This window comes from Capra hircus, chromosome 15, assembly GCF_001704415.2.
Source record: "Capra hircus breed San Clemente chromosome 15, ASM170441v1, whole genome shotgun sequence".
Taxonomy (NCBI): Eukaryota; Metazoa; Chordata; class Mammalia; order Artiodactyla; family Bovidae; genus Capra; species Capra hircus.
Window position 1 is genome coordinate 51,820,281 of NC_030822.1, and position 27,292 is coordinate 51,847,572.

The window sequence follows — 27,292 nt, forward strand, 5'->3', positions numbered from 1 at the left end:
GTTCCCAGACCAGGGATCAAACCCACAGCCTCTGCACTGAAAGGCGAAGTCTTCAGCACTGGACCACCAGGGAAGTCCCTGACCTCTAACTTTAGAATGTACTCCATAAGTCACCTCTCCTTTGGATTCACACAGTGGTGTCCTAACTAGTCCCCCTACTAGTTTTCTCAAATCAAGGGGTGGATTAATCCTTAAGCATGTCACGTAGCATCACCCTTTTGCTGGAAATCCTGTGTGATATCCGCAGTTCTCTCAGAGTCAAGAGCAATACTTTTAAAATATCCTGCAAGCCTCCACATAGCTTGGTCTCCATCATCTCCCTGACCTCTGCTACTCTCTTCCCCGCTTACTCCTCTCCATGGCCTCTGTGCTATTCTTTGAATGCGTCAAGCTTGTTCTGTCTTGGGGTCTTTGCACTTACTCTTTCTTCTGTCTAAATACTTTTCCCCAGACGTCTTTATCTCTTAGTTCCTCACCTCCTCCAAATCTTTGCACAAATGTCACCTTCTCAATAAGACCTGTCCTTACCATCTTATTTTCCCAACCGATTTTATCCTCCTCAATTTTTCCCATAGTACTCCTTACCTCATATGTTCTAATATTATTTCTTCTTCATCTCTCTCCATTAGACTGTCAGCTCCATGATGACAGAGGTGTTTGCCTGTTCAGGGGTATATTCCGCAGAGCTAGAATATTACCTGGCTCTCAAATTATTGCTGGAGGAGTGAATAAAAATACAAAATATTAGAGATAATATTAAACATTTAAATTTGCATAGAATTTAGATTCTGGAGATTGGAAAACATTTCTAATTTTTAAATGATAACTTACTATTATTTCCATGAACATAACTTTTAATATATGGTTTTATGTTTGAAATGGCTCTGTGTAATTCTTGTTCCAGGCTTTCAATAATGATCTCTTCAAATTCTTGATAATCCCCATTGACAAGAAACTTTATGTGCCAAAGTCACATTCAAAACTGTACAGCAGCTGAAATTATATTTAAAGAATCGCGGAGCTCTTCCTTTTCTTTCATTGACAAATGTAATGTTAAAATATCTTGTGATAATGCTAATGGATGTGAATGCTATCAGCTTTTTTATATCGCATATTTTAAAATAATGCTGAGGCTCTAATTTGTAGCAGGTGTGTGCATTGTTGGCACCGTCACCCTGAAGCTAGCTCAGATGCTGCTAAAAGGGTACAGGAGCTGTAAATGTTTAGTATTTGATACTCATGAAGATAGAGAGCTGGGCCACTGCCTAAAGCTACATCTACCAGCAACCACCCCCAACCCCAGCCTCCCTGCCCCACCCCCCTCTATCCCCAGCCATGCTCTTGGAGCCAAAAGTCCTCCGGCAGCTAAAGGGCAGTGGCCTGTTCTGAGCTGGCAAGGAAAGTAGATATCTAGGTGCAGAGCATCTCTGGCACCATGTTTGGTCCCTCACTATGCAACAGCATGTGATGGAGTTGCTCAGGGTTGCTGCCAAGTGGGATCATAGGATACACCATCCTTCTCTGCGCCATTCCTGCTATTCTCCAAGGAACCTTGCTAGGGCACTCCAACAGCCTCCATCCCCCGCTTATGAGTCTGCAGAACTTTGAGATCCAATAGCAACACATCAGTGTGCCATGATCCACCATTTGGGAAACTCTACTTTGAAACCCTTAGGCCAGATTCCCACATGTATACTAACCTGCTGTGTGTCCTTGGGCAGGTTACCTCACCTTTCTGGACTTAGTTTTCCTTATCTATAAATGGAAAGTTTGAATAAACCTCCCAGATGGCACTAGTGGTAAAGGACCTGCTTGCCAATTCAGGCGACATAAGAGACACAGGTTCTATCTCTGGGTTGGGAAGATCCCCTGGAGGAGAGCTTAGCAACCCACTCAGTATTCTTGCCTGAGGAACCCTATGGACAGAGGAGTCTGATGGGCTACAGTGAACCCCCTTCTCCACTGGGGTCGCAAAGAGTCGGACATGACCGAGCAACTCAGCACACACACACAATGCTTGTCAAGAATCCCTTGGATTCTGGAGACGTGCCTCCAAGGACACTCTGGGGTGGAGTAGGAGTAGAAAGGATCCGCCTGGAAAAGGCTTTTCTCATTTCTCTCTTTAACCAGAACATCTCCACTTTTATCAGTTTTATGTCTTGATATCCCATAGAAGATTTTTATAAAAAGAGAGGTTTCCGCTGCTGACATAAAAGTTTGAAAACCAGCATATCTGTCAGAGGTCTCACCCTTAGCCCCTCCATGTCCAGTTGGCCCTTTGTTCAAGAAGGGAATCATTCTGAATGGACTTTTAATATTTTTATCACAGTAAAGAAATGTCATCTTTATTTAATGAAATTATGACGAAGAACCTCCAAAGTCACTAAGAGAAGGGATTTTCTTGGTACAATGGGAGGATGGCCCATGTGTCTCGTCTGTCTGTCTACACGTCTTCTTCCTTTGGGGATCTTTCTCTAAGACTGCTGCTAACACTAGTCTGCTTTCTCTTAACACTTAGCCTCAGGGGAGGAATGGAATTCTCCTCTTTCTCCCCCATGGCAGAAGGATGACAAAGTTGGAACTTGGTTCAAATAATACTTTACAAGAAACCAAAGAATAGCAAAAGGGGAAAATGTAGAGACTGTGATGCAGCTGGGCCATCTGGTTTACCAGCTGTTAGTGGCCTTGGAGGCTGTACCCCATCGTCATTGGTCCCAAGAGTTCCAACTCTCTGAATTTGCCTCCAAGGCGCAAACATCATTTTAATGACCATCACCCAGTAGAGCCCAGGTAAGACACTTATGATCCTCAATAACCAGACCTGTCTTGTGCTCCTAATTCTCCCTCATAGTTACAGGTTTCTTGTAGAAAGACCCTCTTTTTCTTTGATAGCAGCACTACCCACCATCTCCTGGTAAGATTCCACTTTCTTACAGCAGTCCCTCCAAATAGTTTAACTCTATGCTGCTGCTGCTAAGTCGCTTCAGTCATGTCCAGCTCTGTGCGACCCCATAGATGGCAGCCCACCAGGCTCCGACGACAGCACAAATAGTCCCAACAAAAGATGAATCCAGTCATTGGCAAAGAATTGCTTTCAGAGGGGTATGTAATTTTCAAAATACTCAACAGTTTAACTGGAGCATAGAGAGGATTCAAATATGGGACACTGGACAGGACATCAGGGCCTTTGGTCTATACGGATGCCTTTCCCAATGCGCCTTTGAGGAAGGGAAAGGGAACAGATGGGGCCCAGAACCTTCACCTAACCCTGGAGACAATCAGAGCAGGGAATCAGGCAAGGGTGGGCTTGAGCACCCCACCAACATCCCCTATACTTCTGTCCAGACTTCAGACCCCACAGAGATGGCTTTGTTTTGGACACAGGCAATCTGGCCTTCAATGGGCAATTACAGCTTCCAAAAGCTAAGGGACAAAAAATGCAGAGAATGTCAGAGCCCAAGGCATCCCCTTCCCTAAGACTCTGAGATTTGCATGAACACTTTTGTTTGCTTATTTATCCTGTTGCCTCAGATTAGAAGTGAAAACCAGAACAAAGAAACAGGAGACATTCCTCAGGATGGAATTACCTATGTAGCCCTGGGGTTTGATCTTGCCAAGACAATTTGGAGTCGGTTCCACTCTTGCAACACATCAAATATCCTAAAGTTTCCCTTTCATCTGCTGGCTTCTAGGGCCGTGCAAAGTCCAACACAGGAGGAGGAACTGGCCCTTTCTGGGTTTATGGGGTCAGTGTGAGTCTTCCCAGGCTGCCATGAGAAGATTCTCATACCAGGAAATTGTCCTGAGAGTTCTCATCCCAAGGGGGAGGAGGCCAGGAAACAGGAAAAGGAGGATGCTGGGGGAGGCTGCTGACTTGGGGCTGGAGTTTATCTCCCTTCATCCCAGCATCTTTTTATCTTCACCTGAGGCCTTTGGTCTTAAACCCTGCCTGCTCTGATGGGGCCCAGAGGGGAGCAAAGAAAACTCACGGTATCCTGTCAGAAGACTACTGATTAACTGTCCACTCTTGGGGAGGGTGTTTCCATTCTCGGAGCTCTTGCTTTCTTCTCTGTGAAATGGGGATAATAATACCTTATTTAATCTCTTCCCATGGTAGTGGTGAGGATTCAATGAGATAATGCCCATTAAAAGCCTCGTGAGGTGCTAAATGTTTTTCAAAAAGGTTTCCAAGGGGTGTGTGTGTGTGTGTGTGTGTGTGTGTGTGTGTGTGTGTGTATGTCTGTGTCTGTGTCTCTGTGTGTGTACGTCTGTGTATCACATGTGATCCATTGGGGAAGAGGGAAGTGCTCCCCCTCAAGGGTGTCACTCCACGATTCCTGTATAAATTGCTGTCCCTGGGGACTGGAGACATCAGAGGAGCTCAGATACCTTCTGGTGGAGATTAACCAGGGTAAGAAGAGGATCAGGAGGAAAGGCAACCTTTGACGTAACTATATTCTACCTACCATGCCATCAGAAAGGAAAGTGAGAGACGAGAGTTATCACTCGGCTTTGACACCCGGTGACGGAGCTTGAGGGCAGGGCCTGTGTCTAGAAGGTGCACCTGGAAAGGAGCTCTTCCAATTCACTGCCTTGCCTTGGCCAAACTTCCTGTAACCTCTCATCCCTGTTCCAAGGTGCCCAAGAAGAGCAGACAGTACCCCCTGTGCCCGTCTTCTCGTCCCTCCCCCACTACCACTCTCAGCTAGGTTTCTGATAAGGAGAGAATTGAATCCAATTACACCAGGATTTATTTCCCAGCTTCTCCTACAAGTGCTTCCCATTTTTATGATGTTCTCCAGTTGACAAAACTCTTTCACATCAACTACCTCCTTCTGACTCTCACTGTAACACTGAAAGTTGAGGAGCAGAAAAGTTCAGTTCAGTTCAGTTGTTCAGTCATGTTCGACTCTTTGAGACCCCATGGACCGCAGCATGCCAGACCTCCCTGTCCATCACCAACTCCTGGAGTTTACTCAAACTCATGTCCATTGAGTCGGTGATGCCAAGCAACCATCTCATCCTCTGTCGTCCCCTTCTCCTCCTGCTCTCTATCTTTCCCAGCATCAGAGTTTTGCTCAAGGAGTCACTTCTTCCCATCAGGTGGCCAAAGTATTGGAGTTTCAGCTTCACCATCAGTCCTTCCAATGAACACTCAGGACTGATCTCCTTTAGGATGGACTGGTTGGATCTTCTTGTAGTCCAAGGGACTCTCAAGAATCTTCTCCAACACCACAGTTCAAAAGCATCAATTCTTCAATACTCAGCTTTCCTTATAGTCCAACTCTCACATCCATACATGACCACTGGAAAAACCATAGCTTTGACTAGATGGACCTTTGTTGGCAAAGTAATGTCTCTGCTTTTTAATTAGCTGTCTAGGTTGGTCATAACTTCTCTTTCAAGGATTAAGCGTCTTTTAATTTCATGGCTGCAGTCACCATCTGCAGTGATTTTGGAGACCAAAAATATAAAGTCTGTCACTGTTTCCACTGTTTCCCCATCTATTTGCCATGAAGTGATGGGACCAGATGCCATGATCTTAGTTTTCTGAATGTTGAATTTTAAGAAAACTTTTAAACTTTCCTCTTTCACTGTCATCAAGAGACTCTTTAATTCTTCTTTGCTTTCTCCCATATAAATTACTATCCTTAATTTCCCAGAAAAAGAAAATGAGGGTCAGGAGTTAAGTGATCATCTGAAAGGCACTCAGCTTGTAAAAGCAAGGCTAGAACCCACATGGGCACCTCTGACTACTGCTGGGGTCCTCAGCATCTCCACTCCTTCCCAGGGCTTACAAAGCTCATAATGATCCGCACTCATCTCTGTCTACTGTGAAGGCTTCCCTAAGGGGAAAGGGGTTACGCTTATTGCCTTTTTGCCCTCCTCACATGCTCTCCTTTGATTGCTATTATCCCTTTACTCCCTGAGGACTCTGCTCATCTTTGCACCTTCAGCATCTAGCATAGAGCCTGACACATAATCCACATCTTTAAATAATGAATACCTAAAAGAACAGGCATTTAAGTAGGGAAAGGATGGAAACAGCCCAAGAGGCCCACAGAAATAGAGAAATGGTTAAACAAAACCATGATGCATCTTCTAGATGAAATATTATACAGCTATTAAAAATTATGCTAATAAAAAATTAGTATTGACTTGAAAATAATGTTATGTGAAAACCCCAAACACAACATTGAACATACATTATGGTCATAGCTATAGAGAAGGATACAAAAAGAAAACTCTTAAAAATCATGCAAGGAAAAGGAAGTCGAAGCAGTGGGTATTTCCCTTCCTTCCATCTTTCCATAATTTCCAGGCTTCCTGTAATAGACATGCATTATTTTATAATGAGTACAGCAGCAACAAAAATGGTAATCAATAGCTGTGGAGCTATTAAGGGAATTCTTAATTGCTTTCACAGTTCACAGCTCCAGGTTCAAGTGACTTACTTCTCTCATGCTGAACATTTTCTAATAGGACGAAAGAGCCATTGTCTAAAAATCTGGAGAAGTCCAGGAGGCTGGGAAAACTTCCAGGTGATAGGCAATCTATTGTGTTGCACCCAATTTTAGGAAAAAAAAATGGTGGTCATTAGGAGCTTTGCCTCAGGTTCACCAAGAATGAAGCATCCCAAATTCACTTCATTTTCCCCTTGGATGGGGTTGCTAGACTGGTAGATCAGGAGATTGTTGCCGACATAATGTGTATCGATTCTACAGCATATTTGACAAAGCCTCCCCTGTCCTTATGAACAAGGTGGAGAAATGTGGGCTAGAAGACAGAACTGCAAGGTGGACTTAAAGGAGATTGAGCAACAGACGCAGACATTGCCGTTTAATGGATTCGAGGCTATTCTAGAACAGGTACGGCAATTTGTGACACCTCTACAACCACTGTCGCCACCCTCCACCTCCAGGCTGGCATTGATAATTAACTGCATCCCTCTTTTTCTCTGAATCCAGATGGGGCTTCAGAATCCTTCTCAACACTGGGCACCAATCTGCAATTAGCCAAGAGCAGAGCAAACATGCCAGTGGAAATCTATTAGCCAACCTTGACATTTAAGGAAGTCTCAGGTACACGCTTCAGGATGATTTTTTTTACTCAATCCTATTCCGCATGTTTATCAATGATTTAGAATGAAAATCTGGAAATTTTCAATTTCTCATGTGTACGATTGACAAAGACTTAAAGTTGGGAGGGAAAGGGGATAGAGTGAAAAATTTAAACTATCCAACCAGATTATAATATGGGACAGAACGCAAGGAGTGGTTTTACAATAGCACAAATAACCTTATACTTAAAGTTTAAAAGTGAAATGTAAGAACAGAACATGATGGTATGACTTGAAAGCAGTTCATGAAATGGAGTAATGAAGGGGAACACACCTGAGATGCTAAGTGACCATAAACTCATCTGAGCCATAGAATGATAGTTGGGTTGTTGATAATCAATACAATATTGGGCTTTGTTAACGGAACTATAGAGCCTAAAATACAGAGGTAAAGAGGACCTAGATTCATCTAGAGCCAGCGTGGAACTGAAACTTGACAGATCCTAAGCACCGGTCCCATCACTTCATGGGAAATAGATGGGGAAACAGTGGAAACAGTGGCTGACTTTACTTTGGGGGGCTCCAAAATCACTGCAGATGGTGACTGCAGCCTTGAAATTAAAAGACGCTTACTCCTTGAAAGAGAAGTTATGACCAACCTAGATAGCTTATTAAAAAGCAGAGACATTACTTTGCCAACAAAGGTCCATCTAGTCAAGGCTATGGTTTTTCCAGTGGCCATGTATGGATGTGAGAGTTGGACTATTAAGAAAGCTGAGTACTAAAGAACTGATGCTTTTGAACTGTGGTGTTGGAGAAGATTCTTGAGAGTCCCTTGGACTACAAGAAGATCCAACCAGTCCATCCTAAAGGAGATCCATCCTGGGTGTTCATTGGAAGGACTGATGTTGAAGCTGAAACTCCAATACTTTGGCCACCTGATGTGAAGAGTTGACTCATTTGAAAAGACCCTGATGCTGGGAAAGATTGAGGGCAGGAGGAGAAGGGGACGACAGAGGATGAGATGGTTGGATGGCATCACTGACTCAACGGCCATGAGTTGGGGTAAACTCCGGGAGTTGGTGATGGACAGGGAGGCCTGGGGTGCTATGGTTCATGGGATCACAGAGTCGGACACGACTGAGTGACTGGACTGACTGACTGACTGAAGTACCGAAAATATAATGATGTGCCCACTAACCTGCACAACTCTCCTGTGTAACCCACGTCAATAGTAAACCATAAACTAAGAGTAGGTAAAGTTTAGAAAAATCTTCTTTCCCCCATAAAAACAGTTTTGATTCTATTTGAAATGTAAAATACCATATGAAGGGGACTTTGCTGGTGGTCCAGTGGCAAAGACTCCAAGCTCCCAGTGCAGAGAGCCCAGGTTTGATCCCTGATAGAGAAATAGAGTCCCCATTCCACAACAAAGACCAGGACAGCCCAAAAAATAAATATCAGGAAAAAAAGGTTCATATTGGAAAAAGTTGGAACTTTTTTGCTTTGCTTTGTCGTAAGGATTTGGTTGGTTTCTATGTTGGATACACTGGTACGCTCAGTCAGCCCTGGGAGTCCCATTTCAAGAGGGACTTTGCTGTACCAGGGTCTAGATCTCATTCGTCCCTCCTGTCTTCCAAAACATCCCATGGCTCTCCTGTGCATATGGAACAGAAAGCAATCTCTTTCGTCTGGAAGCACTCAAAGTCTCCAAGTCCTGAAAAAGGAGGCTGTTCCTTAAAAATCCAAATGAGACACATGATTTAAAAGCCAAAACCACCAAAAGGTTCATAAAGAAATACAGCAGTCTCTGGTTTTACCCCCCTCAACAACTTCAGTCCTATTACTCAAGGCCTACCATTTTAATCTTTTTGATTGATTTATTCTGGTAATTACTTTCCTATCTCTAAATAATATGTTTTTACTGATGTATCTGGTTTTGTGAACTTTACACATTATCTATTGATTTCTTGTGATGGTGGTTGGGTGTTTATTTTATTACACAACCTCCACTTTCCCTTCCTTCATTCTTCTACTATTACTATTTTGGGGGAAAAAGTCAATAAATAATGTATATTGCTTTCTTATGGAAATTTTGTTTACTGCCTCATCAAATTAGTTGCACATTTTTTGTATAGCTTTTTATTTTCCCTATAGTTTCTAATTCCTTTCTTTTTGTCATGCTTTATTTGCCTTTGTAGAATTCCTCATGTTTTTTATTTTCCAAAGTTTCATCACATCAAGCATTTTATAAATCTCTCTTTGTTTTTCCTGAAAACATCTTTCCAGAAATGTCAGTCCTCCTGTTCTAGTCTGGACTAGTTGCCCTTTGGATGACCAGGACTATGATCATTCCTGGAATTGTCCCTTGCTGCCTTCTTGGGCTAAATTCAATGTCTTCCTCAACACATATCTTCCTCTCTTGATTTATTTCGTTTTTCAAGAGCACACCCTCAAGTAGATTCCCAAGAAAGAGTGCATGAGAGATAAATGATCTGAGTCCTCTGTGCCTGAAAATATATTTGCTTTGCTGTTGTACTCAATTAAGTATAGGATTCTCAATTTCCGGGTTGAAAATTATCCTCCTTCAGGTCTTTGAAGGCTTTCTCCAATGTCTTCTTCCTTGTATCCAGTGTCAAAGATGAAAGAGGTGGAACTTGTCTGGTTCTAGTTCTTTGTAGATGAGCTGTCCACATCCCCTCTTATCTGTATCATCCTTCCCACCACCCCATCTTTCTTCAGCCTTAGTTTCCTCAGTTTTCACTCATTTTCTTGAACCTCCATAGAACCATTCAATCTGAATATTCCTTTAAAGTCTGAGAAATTCTTTGGTAGTGTTTTGGACATTTTCTTCCCTCTGTTTTCTCTCCTTCCTAGGATCCTCTTAACCAGATGAGGGACCACCTGGATTGATCCACTAATGTCTTTATTTTTTCTTTCACATGTTGTTTCTTTTCATTCTCTTTCAGGAATATTTCCTTGACCTTATCTTTGTAACTTTTTAGATTTAAGAAATATATATATATAAATTTTCAAGAACAGGATGCTATGAAAAAAAGAACAATCAAAACACAGAAGATCTCTTCATTTCCCTGAGGATCTAATTAGAGTCTTTTTTGTGTTTGTTTTTACATTATCTTCTGTGGTCTGAATTATCTTCTTCAGGGATCAGTTTTTTCCGTTGCTGTTGTTGCTTTTTTAAACACTCATGTATTGGGGATTCTTGGATATCTTTTCATATAAAAGCATGAGAGGACAAAAATGCACTTAGCAGATACATGTTTGTGAGCAAGACTGGCTAGCTGATGGACTTCATTCTTGGGGTGATTGGGCTGTGAGCCAGCTATTTTCCTGGGAGTTAGCGAAGTGTCAGAAGAAAGCAGGATCTTTGTTTTAGGGTTATTTGATTCCTTTTTAGAAGAAATTCTTTTCTTTTTTGGCCTGGGGTTAGAGAAATATGGCTGCCAGGAATTCTATACAATGTGGGGATGGGCTGTTACTGTTTGGTACATGGATTTTCAATTGGCTTCCTTAATTCAGCTCCAAATATCACCTACATTCTCTGATGTCCCTTACATCTGAGATCAAAACCTGCTCCCCTGGGCTGGTTGCCTGCATTCTCTGTAGCAGCGCTTCATCAGTGACCATTTCACCACCTGCTCTCTTTAAGACATTTAAAGACATCTCACTTGCTAATATGCCTTCTCTCATTCGCTTTGTTATAAACCTTCTTTCTTTCTTCTCCCTCTTCTTTTGCTCTTTCTCCTCCTCCTTCTTCTCCTCCTGCTCCTCCTCCTTTGTAGTCTTCTTCTAAATTATTACAAAATGTCAAAATAGTCCTATTCCTTTCTCCTCAGTCCTGTTAAATCATTCATTCAGAACATTTTGCTATATTGCTTCCTACTTTTTAAAAAAGTGATAGATTCAGTTGATATTTACCCTTAACTCATCCTGTGTCCCTGCCTCCCCAGTTGTAACCACTGTTTGACTTTGGTATTTTTCACTCTTTTGCAAGTTTTTATACTTTTGCTACCTACATGTGGTATACAGCATAAGCTTTGCATTGAGTGTCTTGTATTTTTATATAAAGCTATCAATGTATACCTATCAACTTTCCCGTTACTTCTTTCAATATTCCTTGAGACCTATCAGTGTTGTATATGTAGCTTTACTGCTGTATGGTGCTGAATTATTCGATCATTCTCTCGCTAATGAAAGGTTAGATTGTTTCCAGGCTCTCACTGTTACATACAGTGCTAATCTGAACATTCTTGTAACTTTTCCTTGAGCACAGGTGCAAAAATTCCTCTAGGCATATATGCTGTGTCATAGTACACATGCCTCTTCAACCTTACTCTGTAATGGCAAATTGTTTCCCAAAGTAGACATCAATTTATCCTCCCACCTCAGCAGCATTAGAGGGTGTTCTTGTTCCATATATTTGCTGGTAGTCCATACTGTCAACAAACCAGATTTGCTAAACTAGTCAGTGTGAAACAGTATCTTTTAATTTGCATTTGAGTGTAACAATCAAGTTAGTTAGGCATCTTTTATTGGCATTCAAGCTTTCTCTTCTGTGGATTCAATGTACATAACTTTTGCCCAATTTTCTACTGGGTTATCTTGGATTACCTTGCTAATCTTGGTATTTTCTACTTTGGTTACCTTAGTGATTTATAGAAGATTTTATATCTGGCATAATGTGGGAGCTTTTAGAGACCCACCCTGGACCCACTGGATCAGAGTCTCCATGTGAACAAGACTTGGGTGATTTGATTGCACATTTAAGTTTGAGAAGCACTGATGCAGAACATTTTCTCTGTCTCTTGAATATTTGGTAGAAGTTCCCTGTAAAGCCACCCAGAGATGATGCTTTGTTAGTCAGAGCTACTGTTGTTGATGTAGGTAAATTTATACTTATTCAACTACTTTAGTGATTATAGGCCCCTTCTGATTTTTAATTTTCTTCAAGTTTTAGTAAGTTACTGTTTCCTAGAAAACTGCATTTATCTATGGCTCTTAGTGTATTTATAAAAATATATTCATATTAATTTCCTTGTTTTAAAATTCTATGTTGTATCAAGTTACACTTTTTTCCATCTTTAATACTTTTGATTCATGTGTCCCTCCCCACCTCATTCTCGCATCAGTCCTGCCAGAGGTTTGTCTGTTTCACTGGTGTTTTCAAAGGACCAGATTATGGTTTTATTGAATTCTTCCCTTATAGCATTTTCTGTTTCATTATTTTCTGTCTTTATAATCTTCTTCTTCCTACCTTTTTGGGGTTACTTTGACTTCCTTTTTTCAACTTGTTAAGTTGAAGTCAGCTCATTAACTTTTTAATCTTTCTTTTTCATGATTTAAACATTTGAGGCTATAAATTTCCCACTAATTACCAGTGTAGTTGTAGCTTACATGTTTTGATAAGTCATATTTTTATTATCTTTTAGGTCTAAATGTTTTCTAATTTCCATTATTACTTCTTCGTTGACCTGTGAGTTATTTCAAAGTGTGTTTTAAAATGTATGACTGTACAGACTATTCTTAAAAGACTTTTTAAATATATTTCTAACTTAATTACATTGTGGATTGAGAACATGATCTCTATAATGTTACTTCCTTGGTGTTTGTTGTGACTTGCTTTTGGATACCATAAATGGTTTATATTTGTAGATGTGCCATCCATATTTGAAAAGAATGTGCATTCTCCTCTAATTGTTATATTTTTCAAACCTTTTGTCCTTATCCATTTTTATTTGCTTCATATATCAATTGCTGACAGCTGTGTTACACATGTCATTATGATTTTAGATATGTAAATTTCTCCTTGGAATTTTGTCAATTTTCACTTTATATATTTTAAGGCAGAGGATGAGATGGTTGGATGGCATCTCTGACTCAATGGACATGAACTTGGGCAAACTCTGGGAGATAATGAGGGACAGGGAGGGCTGGCATGTTGCAGTCCAAGGGCTTGCAAATAGTCAGACACAACTTAGTGACCGAACAACAATAGCAACAACATTTTAAGACCATTTAATTAGCTTCATGCAAAGTTAGAATTTCTGTATATTTCTGGCAAGCGGTTCCTTTTGATATTGTATGGTGTCCATCTCTATTCTTAACATTAACAGCTGTATTGAGATGCAACAAAAAACTCCTGCACTAGTGTTCTTTGGGTTGGTGTGTGACTGGGGTATCTTTTTCCAAATTTTTGTGTTCAACTTTTCTATGTCCTTTCTTCTAAGACATATCTCTTATAAGCTACACAAAGCTTTTTTAAAAATCCAATCTGTCAATCTTTGAACACGTGAGTTTAGTCAGTTTACATGCTTGATTATTTATACATTAGATTTAATGCTACCATTTTATTTTGTGCTTCTTTCACCTAAACTGTATCCAGTTACTATGCCTGTATAACAATTTTCCCCAAAACTTAGTGGTATAAAGCAGACATTTACTATGCCCACAGATTCTGTGGCATAGCAGAAACTGGGCGGAGCATAGCTCCTCCACATTTGGGTTCTCATCTAGAAGACGTGAAGATGGGATTCGTCTCAAGGTTCGCCCACTCACGTGTCTGAGTGTTGATGCCAGCTTGTCTGCTGAGACATTAGCTAGATCTATCAGTCCAAATAAACTTCCCAGAGCCACTTTGTATGGCTGGAAGTCTGTCATAATATGGTGGCCAAGGGCAAGAATCTTGAAAGAGAGTGCCTGGTGGAAGCCGTATTCCCTTTTATGAGCTAGTCTCAGAAATCACAAAGCATTACTTCCACCACATTCTAATTGTCAAGATAATAATAAGGTCCTGCCCAGGATCAAGGGGAGAGAGATCAGACTGTCTGTTGGTGGGGAGTTTAGCGAGATTCTGGAAGAGCATGTGAGATTAAAATGATTGCTGTGGACATTTTCAGAAAATACAATCTACCATACTTTGCTTTTTATTTGATTCATTTCCTTCTTCTTGCCTCCTATTGAAAAAAATCAAGGCTTGTAAAAAATTATTCTCTTATTCTGCTGACGGTCCTGGAAGTCATACATTCTATTTCAATTTTTTAGAGTATGTACCCATAAAATTTTTTTGAATCTATATGTAACATAAAATTCTAATTTGATTGGTGTCCCTGTTTTCCTCTAAAATAAAACAAGGATCTCAAAATGCCTCATTTTAACTCCTATCACTCCTTTTCCGAAGTATAGAGTCTGTGGTTCATATTTTAATTTCGCTTCTATTTATACCCTCAATTATTCATCATTATTTTGTGTATGGCCTTTTTTTGTTTAAATAGCAGCCAAGACATGTTTCAGTTTACTGGTACATACCATATTATTTTTACTGTATCTTCGTTATGCTTTCTTGCATTTATTCCATAGTAGTGCTTTCAACAAAGCCCTGTAGTTTAAAACTCTCAATCATTCTATATCTGAAAACATCTTTATTTCACTGTTAGTCTCGAAAAGCTGATTTAGCTGTGAGTAAAATCCAGGGCTGACAGACATTTTCTCTCAGGACATTAGATATACTCTTCTACTATTTTCTGGAGTCAGTACAAATGTTCTTTTATATAATCTGTGTCTTTTATCTCTGTTTATTTCAAAGATCTTCTTTGCCTTTGGTGCTCTGAAATTTCACAGCAATGTTTCTTGATGTGCACTTAGTTTTAGCTATGCTACTTGAGGCTCTTGACAAATATGAGGATTTCCAATTCTGGCAAATTCTCAATCGTTATTTCTTGGAATATTGTATCTTCTCTAATCTCCTTCTTCTGCTCTTTAACTATCGGACATACGATGGGCATTCCCATTCTGTCTCTGTTTCTCTCTTTTTAAAGTTAATTAATTAATTAAGCCGTGTCAAGTCTTAGTTGTGGCACTCCGGCTCCAGAGCTTGCAAGCTCAGTAGGTGCCTCAAGCAGGCTTAGCTGCTCGTGGCACGGAGGACCCTAGTTCCCCAACCAGGGATTGAACCCATGTCTCATGCGTTGGAAGACAGATTCTTAACCCCTGGACCACCAGGGAGCTTCCCATGTCTCTCTATCTCTTTTTAAATTTTATTTTATTTTCTTAAAAGATTTTTTTGATGTGGACCATTTTTAAGGTCTTTATTGACTTTGTTACAATATTGCTTCTGTTTTCTATTTTGGTTTTTCGGCCATGAGGCACGTGGGAATCTTAGCTCCCCAAACAGGGATCGAACCTGTACCCCGTGCACTGGAAAGTGAAGTCTTGCCTCTGGACCACCAGGGAAGTACCCGCATGTCTCAGTCTCAAATATTTTCCATCTCTTTGAATTCTGGGTTGCCTTATGAGTAATTTCTTACGGTTTCCTTTTTGTTCATGAATTCTTCAGTTCTATCTATTATTTAAACTTTCCATTGAAGTTTTAACTTACATAACTACACATTTCATTTCTAGAATTTTGGAGGGTCAAATCTACCCTTCATGTTTTCGTAGTGACGTTTTATGTTTTCAATTCCTTCTTTTATGTCTTCAATTATTTCAGGAAATAGACTCTATCCAACCCCCAGAAGTTTTCTCTATGCTCTTCTTAGTCACAACCACTCCCTTTCCTAAGAAAATCATTGTCCTGACTTTGGTAGTAATCGCCTTTCCTTTGCTTCCTTTTTTTACAATCTAAGTTCTTCATGTGCTTTTAAATTAGATTTTAAACTCATCTTCAATAGGATTTTCTCTCTAGAATCCCAGACAAACATAGATAAGAACATGTTCTTCTAAGGACATCTTGTGTTTGCTTATGTTTTTGTTGTTTTTCAGTTACTCAGTCGTATCTGACTCTTTGTGACCCCATGGACTGCAGCATGCCAGCCTCCTCTGTCCTTGGCTATCTCCTGGAGTTTGCCCAAACTCATCTCCATTGAGTTGGTGATGCTATCTAATCATCTCATCCTCTGTCATCCCACTTCGCCTCCTGTCTTCAATCTTTCCAAGCATCAGGGTCTTTTCCAATGAGTCGGCTCTTCACATCAGGCCAAAGTATTGGAGCTTCAGCTTCAGCATCAGTCCTTTAAATGAGTATTCAGAGTTGATTTCTTTTAGGATTGATTGGTTTGATCTCCTTGCTGTCCAAGGGACTCTCAAGAGTCTTCTCCAGCACCACAATTCAAAAGTATCAATTCTTTGATGCTCAGCCTTCTTTATGGTTCAGGTTTCATGTCTGTACATGACTACTGGAGAAACCATAGCTTTGACTACACCGACCTTTGTCAGCAAAGTGTTATCTCTGCTTTTTAATTTGCTGTCTAGGTTTGTCATAGCTTTCCTTCCGAAAAGCAAGTGTCTTTTAATTGCTTATGTTAGGCTTCCCAAATGGAACCACTAACCTAGGATCACTTTTTAACATAAAATTACCAACTCATTTGTTTCTGTACCATGAAGCTAAAGTCAAAGACCAATTCTTCATGAAGAGCTGGTCCTTGGTTGTAAATTGCCAAGTGAGACCTTTAGCCTATGCTGGGTGAGACAAACAGATTTTCTTGTCATCTTCCTAGACAAATTCACGACTTTTTCTACCTCTTTCTCTGGTGGGAGTGTAACATTTGAACATCAAGGCAAATATCTCAGTTCCAACACTTCTCAGAAGGCTCAGAGCCTAGGTCTTGGGCCTCATGTGAGCACTAACCCCATGGGCTTGCAGTGACAAAGAGGTTCACAGACTTAGGGAATGAACCCATGGTTGCCGAGGGGAAGGATGAAGGGAAGGGATAGTTAGGGAGTTTGGGATGGGCATATACACACTGCTATATTTCAAATGGATAGCCAACAAGGACTTATTGTATAGGACATGTAACTCTGCTTAGCGTTATGTGGCAACTTGGATGGGAGAGGATCTTGGGGGAGAATGGATACATGTGTATGTAAACAGCAAACAGTCCCTTTGCTGTTCACCTGAAATTATCACAATATTGTTAGTTGCCTATACCCTAATATAAAATTAAAAGTTAAATTAAAAATAATGCAAACACCAGCATAGTCATAAACTACTAAGTAAACAAAACAGAAAAAACATGCAGTAGCTACAGCGTCACTCCAGTGCTTCCTGCTTTAGGGTCTTTCTGGCTTGAGGGTGAATGTTCTTTCTTAAAGGTCAGTTAAGCACTTAAAGAATATTTGCCTTTCTAGGTCTTTGTCCTGGGTGTGCATTCTGGCCAAATAGGCCACTACACTGCTGAGCTGCGAGTCCCGCCTCCTCTTCCTCAGCCCTGAATGCCACCGTGACCCACTTATTACATCCTTCTCTCCAGCACTTGGGGCCTGGGATCTGGGGTTGAGTCCTTCCTGGCCCATTCCTGAGCCCAAGTGCCCTCTAGTTCCTGTGCATGTGGGGCCTCATGGTGAACAACCAGGCTTCCTGCCAGTCCTCCTGCAGACCCCAAATGTTAGGCTTCCTCCACCAGTCACCCCTCCTGTGTCTGCCCTCTGTCTTCACAGAAATCAGACAATGCCCTTTACATGCCACTGTCTCCTCCCCTATTCTTTGGGGTCTTGTGAGTGTATGTCTTTTTTCTTTTCTTTTTTCTTTTCATTTCAGCAGGGTTTTAGAAGGGAGAGAGAGAAACACATGTTCAATGCTCCACATTTAGCAGGAAGCTCATAGAGTACCTTATCTTCATGTTTCTTTAATTACAAGTGAGGTTGTACTTTCTAATGAGTCCATTCAAATTAGTTTATTATTATTAGTAGTATTATTAATTGCACTGCAGGGCTTGTGGAATCTTAGTTTCCCAACCAGGGATTGAAACGGGGCCCTCGGCAGTGAGAGCTTGGAGCCCTAACCACTGAACTGCCAGGGAATCCCCAGCAAGTCCTTGTTTCACAGCCTCGCTGCTGCGTCGTTACTGTTCACATCCTTTACCTATTCTGTGTCTGTTCTCCTCCCCTGCCCCCACCCCATCCTGACTCTCAGAATATTCCCTCAATTCATACATCAATTATTCACAGTAAAATATTAATGCTTGGCCTGAAAGGTTGGAAGCAAATATTTTCCTTCAGTCTTCCCTTTCTATAAAGGCATTTTATTGGTTCGTTATTTACATAAACTCTTAACTGTATGTAGTTTAATCTGGCAGGTTTTACCTTTTTCGGTTTCTTCTATTGCTCCTGCATTGATTGGGAGAGTGGAAATGTTCCCAAGAGACTTGCTGGCTACTAGCGCTGTTCGGTTCTATTGGGAGAGAAGGCCCTGATGGGAAGCAGAGAGAATGAAATAGGAGAATTTCATTAGAGTTGTCATTTGACCCCAGTCATCTGTCAGTACACAGATAATTGAGAACTGACTCCAAGTGAAATTGATAAACTGACCTTCTTAATTACATGCCAATGTACCCTCTCATTCTCCATGGGCAGGAAAGCAATTTCTAGGTTCGGTTTACGCCATGTGCTCATCCACCCTCTTCATTGAGACTTTGCACTTTTGTGACCTGCCCTTCCAGTGAGTTCCCTTTAAGACCTACTTGCCTCCTGATGCCAAAAGTGCTGAAAGATAACAACATCCAGTCTTTATTGCTGCCTGAGTTCCTGTGCCCCCAGCTAGTACGTAAAGAGGAAGCAGCGTATATCTCAAGCGCCTCTGATGGTAGCTGGCATGATGCTTGATAACAGAATTTCTCAGACAACAGGCCCAGGCTGGGGAATTTTAATATTGTCTTTCCCTACAAGTGATTTCCAGTGTTTATGCTCTGTGGAGCCCCTTTTGAGTGTCAGAGCAGAACAAATGCCAGTTTTAATGGACTTGCTAAATCATAAAAACTGCTTGCGAAATTGCATCTGATTAAAACAGGAAAATGTTCCATTATTCAGAAAAATCTCCCTGCAGAGGCTCACGGAGGCTGTTGGAGGTGCAGAAATGCAGGGAGTGCCCAGATCCTGTGGACTTTTTTCTCCATGGAAAAGATGTGGCTCCATTTATGTTCTTTTCTCTCCCCCCGCCAAGTCCCCCATTCTTCTGCCTTCACTGATGAAAGGGAAATTGACATGAGTTATTTCAAAATTAATTTATGCAACAACATATTATTAGCAGGGGCAGAGCACGCATGACAAGGTACAGCCAGTTAAGAGATGGTGGGGGCGGGGTGGGGGCATACTCTGAAACCTCTGAGTTGCCTCTGAGTTGTCTGAGCGCCTCCACAGAGCAAAGACCAACCGATACAGCAAAAGCCGAAAGGGTGCTCTGTTAAGTTGGACAACAGCTAACAGCTGGCTAACAGCAAAATATAAAATAGAATTGCGTTATCCCATAGATGTGTTGGGCTTGAATCTGCCTACAATGCAGGAGATGCAAGAGACATGGGTTCGATGCTTGGGTGGGAAAGCTCCTCTGGAATAGGAAATGACAACTCACTCCAGTATTCTTGCGTGGAGAATCCCATGGACAGAGGAGCCTGGTGAGATACAGTCCATAGGGTCCCAAAGAGTTGGACATGACTGAACAACGGAGTATGCACGCATGCAAGGATGTAAGTCACCCACTAGAGAGCCATTCCCAGGGAATTGTCAGTGGAGTCTGGTTTGGGGATTTAACCTACAGCTAGTTAGACAGGCAGATGGCTAGACCAATATCACCAGCAAGTACCCTTTGTTTGCAGAGAATTGTCCCTAAGTCTGGAGAGATAGCGAAGGGAAGCCCTGCCTAGTCCCAGCCCCAGCTAATGGTGGGGTCAGGGTGGGGGCAATTATAGCCTCATGAATGAGCCAGCCTGACACCACATGGAGCAGAAGAGCTGCCCAGCAGAGCCCAGCTATCCCAGGAACTGCTGAAAACAACGTCATGGTTTTTTCCTGCACTGGACTGAATAACTGAGGCACTCAGTCAGTTCCAGCCTCTCCCCTGGGATCTTAACATTGGAAGGACCTGCCCAAGCTGCCTTCTTGGCACTGCTAACTGAATGACACCCATCAGGATGGCATCTACAGTGACTTGGCTGTCACTCATCATGTCCTGGTCTACCTGGAGAGATCCTGCTCTCTCTCTAGGACTTTCCTTGTCTTGCCCTTTCCTCCTTTGTGTCCTGTCTCCCACCTCAAGGACTAGGCACTGTTCCCTTCACTTTCTCTTCAGACTTAGGGACATGCTGAGTGTGCTTCCCAGATGTTGCTAGGGGTCTACTGGGCAGCTCTTCTGCTCCACATGGTGTCAGTTGGCTCATTCATGAGTATGCAATCCACTGGGGCTGGAACATTCAAAATGGCTTCACTGCCACATCTGGGACCACATCTGGCTGGAGGGCTGCCCAGCTTCTCTTTGTCCATGAACTCCATGGAGCTGCGTGATCTGTTGGTAGACGATATGTCTCTGCATGGCTACTCGATCCTAGAACTCATCAATGCATTTCATTGGCCAAAGCAAGTCACAGGGCCAGTCCAGGTCAAGGGTAGGGGAAATAAACTTCATTTCTTGATGGAGAAAGGCAGGTATACTCAGGGATGGGAGACATTTTGGTGGCCATCTTTGCAGACACCTGGCCAGATGAGCATTTGGGGGCTGAGATTCAGCAGAACCTTGCACCAGGGCAAACCTGTATCTGCCTAGAGGATTCTCTCGGCCCTAATGCTTGCAGAGACTCTGGGCTGCTGCTGCTGCTGCTGCTAAGTCGCTTCAGTCACGTCCAACTCTGTGCAACCCCATAGACGGCAGCCCACCAGGCACCCCATCCCTGAGATTCTCCAGGCAAGAACACTGGAGTGGGTTGCCATTTCCTTCTCCAGTGCATGAAAGTGAAAAGTGAAAGTGAAGCCATTCAGTCATGTCCAACTCTTTGTGACCCCATGGACTGCAGCCTACCAGGCTCCTCTGCTCATGGGATTTTCCAGGCAAGATTACTGGAGTGGGTTGCCATTGCTTTCTCTGCTATATGGGCTAGGCATGACTATACCTGGTTCTGGTCCTGATACAACTTGAAAGGCCAGCAGTGGAGACCTGCCAGCCATCAGCCTGCTGAGCCCTTCTCTGCTCTGGGCTTCTTAGCTGCCCAAGCCTGCACGTGATGGAGCCTCCTCTGCTTAACCCCAGGGTTAAGTATTCTGTCCTGTTTATCCATCAGTAACTGTCTCCAACCTCCTCAGCTTCCTTCCTGGCCCTCTCAACCCTAGGCCCAGCTGCTGCCTGTCACCCTCTGTCTTCCCTGCCACAGAAATGATTTTTTTTTATAAACTCATCCTTGACTGAAGAGCCACTTTAGAGAATTTAAAACACCACCACTCTCTTCTAATGAGAGGGGAGAAGAAACGCAGAGGCACTAAATTCTCTAGAGCTTTTCTGTTGCGTTCTGATGTCACCATCTCTGGAAATAATTCTCTTCCCACAACACAAAAAAATATTGGCTGGGGAGCATCACCACCTATTTTAGAATCATCCCCTTGAGCACTTTGTCTCCTTCTAGGATTGCCAAACTCTACGCAGTGTCAATAGCACAGACTTCAAGAGCTGGGGCTGGGAATGCAAACTGAAGTTCGTGCTGGGCTCCATATGCGCCAAGTGCTCAACACATCCTTGCCTCTGGCTGGGCTCCAGGGGGAGGAAGTAAACAACTCATGACAAAGATGTTGCCCTTTGTTGGCCACCCAGGATTGAGTCACTAGTGCCCTGGTCATCAGAAATGATGTCTGCTGGCCCAGGCACATTGTAAGGCCAGTTTGCCTTTTTCGGTGGAGCTTCCCAGGCACCACTAAAAGGTCGGAGTTGCAACCCTGACACTCCCTATCCCAGTCTGCCCACAGTGATCCAGTTAGTCTTTGTTTTCTAGATCTAACCCTCCAACTCTCTACTATTTGGAAACTCCAGTACTCTTGTCTGGAAAATCCCATGGGCGGAGGAACCTGGTAGGCTGCAGTCCATGGGGTTGCGAAGCGTCAGACATGACTGAGCGACTTCCCTTTCACTTTTCACTTTCATGCATTGGAGAAGGAAACGGCAACCCACTCCAGTGTTCTTGCCTGGAGAATCCCAGGGACGGAGGAGCCTGGTGGGCTGCTGTCTATGGGGTCGAACAGAGTCGGACACGACTGAAGCAACTTAGCAGCAGCAGCAGCAGCTGCCTGGCAGCACTGATGTCTACCCCCCTATCAACTGTGGGGAAAGGGCTGCCCCTGTGAGACCTCCAAGCCATTGCCGCTGGGCTCCAAGCATCACCTGCCATCCAAACACCCACCATGCCCCTAGGGCCCCTCCTGACTCTCCTGCACCCTCTCATCCCCCAGAGCCAGCTCTACAGCCAGATCCCTTCCCTGCCCCACCCTGCCTGTCCCCGCTCCCTTCCCCTCCCCACCAGCATATGTGCTTGGAGTCCCATCTAGTCCCCTCCTAGAAGTTTCTCTCATCTTTCACTTCTCAATGCACATGAGGGCTGAATCAGACTGCCTTGTGTCTGTTGCTTAGATTGAGAAAGCAGTCCCTAACACATCCCCTGGCTTCCAGCTATGCTTGTGGAAAACATCCTTTATAATGAAGCCTGAGGAATCTTTCTGAAGCCACGGGCCAGCATGTCTTTTCCCACCTGGACCACTTAGAAGGCTGTCTTTCCACGGGCTTCATGCCACTCCTGACTGGCACATTCACCTTACTGCTGTCACCCGCTCTGACACAAGCTGGGCCAGACTGACTTATCCCTGCTCTGCCTCTGACTTTCTCTCACCTCTCGGGTGTTAAGTACTGGGTTCAAATCCATTACTAGCAGTGTGAACTCATCATTCGGTGAGGTTAATCAGACACCTAGCTGGCCACGCAGATGCAAACTAGAATATATAGAATGGAAAAACAATAAGGTCTTACTATACAACACGGGGAACTATATTCAATAGCATGTGATAAACCATAACAGAAAAGAATATGAAAAACAATTTATATATATGTATATATATATATATATATATATATATATATGGATCACTTTTCAGTACAATAGAAAAACAGGTTATAAATCAACTATTTTTCAGTAAAACAATTTTTTTAAAAAAGAAACCTAATTGACTAGAAGAGGTGAGTTTAGACTTAGAGTTTGAAGATATTAATAATAGTGATGATTATGATAGTAATAATGACACCTAATGCTTAGATTGTGCAAATTAATTAAGCAAAATATTTAACCTCTCAAAGCCTGAGTTTTCTCATCTGTAAAAGGGGGTGATGGGTTGATGTAAGGATTGAATGAAATAAGGTCTGTTTGCATGCCTGGAAATGGCAACTATTTGATAGAAGTGAGCTCTTGTCATCACTGGGCTGACTCAGCCACCCAGAACTCTAGTCTGGCCCTCACTACTGTCTTGTCTGGACCTTCCCCTACCTTACCTGCCTGGATGCTTTCTGCTCACCATTTAAGCCTTATTTTAGATATCACTTCCTTCAGGAAGCCTTCCAGGACCCCTTTGGTTCTGTATTGCTGCTCTGAGCCTGTTAGAGGGTGCACTTCTTGTATTAACTCCGGTGGCAGCTTACTTGTCTGCCCCTCCCTGCTAGCCTGTGAGCCCCTTTGAAAGAGGACCTGAATCTTCCTGGCACCACCATCTCATACCTGGTACAACACCTGTAATAGATAAACAGGAATCATTTGGGGCTGGAACCAACAATGACCTAGCAGGCTTCATGTCCAAACATGCTCCTCCCCTTGGCAGGACCAGCCCTGACCTTGAGGATTTTTTCTTCCAGATGGGAAGGCAAGAATAATACGGATCAAACACCGGTGAATGATACAAGATAGTGCTTGTGTGCGTTACACAGCACGCAGGATGGACAATCAGTTGGCCGAGCACTCAGAGAAGGGAGCTATCTCCGAGAAGGGAGTGATCACTGTTCGCATAGTGAATATTGTTTGAAATAAGTGGGCCATCGACTAGGACATGGAAATTGCTTTTGTCATACTGAAGGTTTCATTGCAATGGTACTTGCCGTAACAGGATTTGACTTATAATACGAAGCTCTTGTAGGACCTTTGTGATTCCCAAGCACTTACCATACAATCATGAAATGCATAGTGTGAAAGAAAAAATCAAAATTGTTTGGAGATTGGCAGCTCCAATTTTCTGCAGCAAGTCTGCAATTGCTCCCTGATCAACCTTCCAGCGAGGGCCTGGGATTTCTTTACAGGCCCGTCCAAAGTGGGCTTGGGCTGCTGGCCAGCCAGAAGAGTGTCTCCTAGGATGTAGGTGGGGCCGCCTGTCGGGAGTGATGCCTCCGATTTTTCTGAGGACAAGAGAGGCTGGTACATCTCAACGCCGCTTGGGTAATGCAGATGCGTGTTGACCAGTTCCTTCCCAACTTGCTGAGGGATAAAACCATGATCTGGAGCAAGGCTGTGACTCTTCTGTCTCTTGCAAAAAATGAACCCCTGGGGCCATTTCACACACTTCTGCTGAGGCTTTGGGGGCACGAAACACAGGCAGTTCATACTGCAGATCCCTACTCTTGTGTCCGGGGGGAGTCAGCACCCAACCTTACTGTTTCTGTTTGGTGTGACTTGTCATGTACTGCAGGCCCAGCAACCAGGCTTTCTTGTTACCTAGCTTGGTCCGGTACTCATGGTCCCTATTCTGCAGCTTCCGAGATCAGCACTGGGCACAAAGTAAGGACCACCTCACTGTGAGCTGGCATGATCGTCATTACCTGCATCACCATCTTCCAAATCCAGATCTAAATTCATCTCCTCTGAATAGGTTTCTGATTGACTTCCCCTAATGATAATGGATTATGCCTATTTGGAATTTTTCATTTACAAAGCATTTTCACATATATTATCTTATTTCAGCCTCACAGCAAGTCCGGGAAGGTAAACCGCTGGGACAGGGAGTGCTATTCACATTTTCCTAATGGTGATAACAGTTTCTGAAAGTTCAAGTGCTTTTGTCCAAATCGCATGGGCCGAAGTCAGTGACTGTGCTGATCTCAAACCCAGAGCTCTGACTCCTATGACGCACACGCTTTTTAGAGCATGGTTTCCAGTAAGAAATAAATTTTATATCAAGACTCAGTACAGAATTTGAGTCTTCATACATAATAAAATATAACACCGCTATGCATCCCAAACAACTGAAATAAATTTTCATAAAACAATACTTTTTTATTTGTAAATCTTTTATTAATTTTTTTTCTTTGGCTGTGTTGGGTCTTTATTGTAGCATGTAGGATCCAGTTCCTTGACCAGAGATCGAACCTGGGCCCTCTACAGTGGGAGTGCAGACTCTTAGCTGCGAGACCACCAGGGAAGTTCCAATAATACTTCTCTTACTGCATGCAAAGTGCCCTCCTCCCTTCCCTCTCTTCCCTCTCCCCCATCTCCTCTCCTCTCCCCGCTTCCCCCACTTCTTTCCCTGTCTATTCTCTCCCTGCTAGTAGCGCAAGTCTCATCTTTTACTCTATATCTAGGGCTCTTCCCACCGAGGTCTGCTTCTCACCTGATATTTTTTTCTCCTCACCCACTTCCTCAAACCTGATTCACTGCTTTGCACTTACCTGTATGTTGCTTTGCAAGCATTTTAGAGCTTGGTGCGTGTCACTCCCAATATAGGGCATAGAGGAGGTGAGCTCAGAGACCCTGTTGAGCAGTCTCCTCCACCCTTCTTGATGGCGGCTCGGGCCTGAGCCACAGGGAGGTCTCCGTGCTGTCGGCGGGCAGTGACCCTCCTTGGTCCTCAGCAAGCTGGTCTGCAGAGGACCCGCCCAGCCTGTCCAGCTCTCCTCCAGGCCTCTTTGAAGGACCTTGGCTGGACTCCCGTCAGATGTATATCTCTCTGTGATTAATATAGGCCCCTTTCAAACCTTGACACCTGCCGGCACCAAATGTTTATCGGGCAGAAGGCGTTGGCAATGCCGCATCTAGAGATAGCAGGACTCCAGCCCAGGGAGAAGGAGAGAAAGGACAAGGGGGCGGTTTCGGGGGGAGGCGCCAGGCTGATGGTTCACTTCAGGATGACTGTCAGGGTGAGACACAGGGGGTTCCGCATGGGACATTCAGCAAGGTGATCCTCCTGGCGCTTCCTCGGCAAGCAAGCTGTGGTGTGCTCAGCACTCAGCTTTGCCCCCATGAAAACACTCATACACCCCTATCTCTTCCCCAGCCAGCCTTTGCCAGGAGGTAGGTCCCAGGACCAAGACTGCTCATCTGGGCAGAGACCATCCCAGAGGCTCTCACGAAGGCTTGTGCACCGTGACTGCAGCCAGGTGAGGCAGGCATGAGCACCCTTTTTGTCCAGACAAGAAACTCAGGCTGTCCAGGGATACCGGAAAAGCAGTGAAGAGCAGAGGCGAGGTGTTCTTTTCTCTGACAGTTAGATCTGCTTAGAGCTCTGGGTTTCAACCTGGGGCTGTGAAAATAATTCTCCTGCATGGCTCCCACCCCCAGGCATCCTGACTTCACTTGTGTAGGTGTGGCCTGAGCATCAGCCATGGGTAGGAACCATGACTATGGTTAGGAGCGGCTGATCAGACACTATTAGAAGGGGTGTGTGTGTGTGTGTGTGTGTGTGTGTGTGTGTGTGTGTGTAAAAGCATCTTCCCAGGCCAACACCAGCCCAGGTGTAGCCAGCGGACACACTGACCTCAGGCCCTCAGGGAACCAGGTGGCTTGAGACGGCTCTGGGGTCTTGCCCCTGGAGGGGAGAAGCAGTGCTACCATAGCCCGCCTTGTCGCTGAAATGCCATCCTGTTTCTGTGACTGCTGTTATGTCCCCAGTGAGACACAGGGTTACAACCTGTGCTGGAGAAATACCAAATCATCCTGAGCATCTTAGCACACTCCCTCCAGGAAACTCCCAAAGACACTGAGCTCAGTGAGGTCAGAGAACCTGTTCCAGTCATTGTTACCTGCGACGTGACACATAAAAGGGGCTTGCAAATCTTGGTGAAATACTGAGTGGAGGAAACCCAGTGTCTGAGAAATCTGCTTAGCCCTGTTTTACAAACAGGGAGATGGGTCTGGAGAGGGAAGAGTAATGATGACAACGATTTGTGGAGTCATTGATGGGCCAGTCACAAAGTGAGATGCTCTTTGCACATCAACTCCCCTAATCTTCCGACAGCCCTCTACATAGGCATCATTAGCTCCCATTTTACAAATGAGGGAAACTGAGGCTTTGAGAGGTCAAAATTTTGAGAGGTTACACAGCAAGCAAGGGTCAGATCCACCATGCCAGGCTGCCTCAGCTCCAGAGTGTTCCAGCTTCCTCCCATCTCTGCTCAGGCACACTGCCCTACAAGTGACTTTAAATCCTTGGTTTTCCCCTCTT

General features: G+C 43.5%; 1 long non-coding RNA gene across 1 annotated transcript; it reads right to left on the minus strand.

Annotated features, from left to right (window-relative positions):
* Positions 525-25,781, minus strand: LOC108637639. The gene is made up of 3 exons (XR_001919184.1): positions 25,521-25,781; positions 18,158-18,263; positions 525-716 (listed from the first exon to the last, which is right to left on the minus strand). It is a non-coding gene; the product is annotated as an uncharacterized LOC108637639 (long non-coding RNA).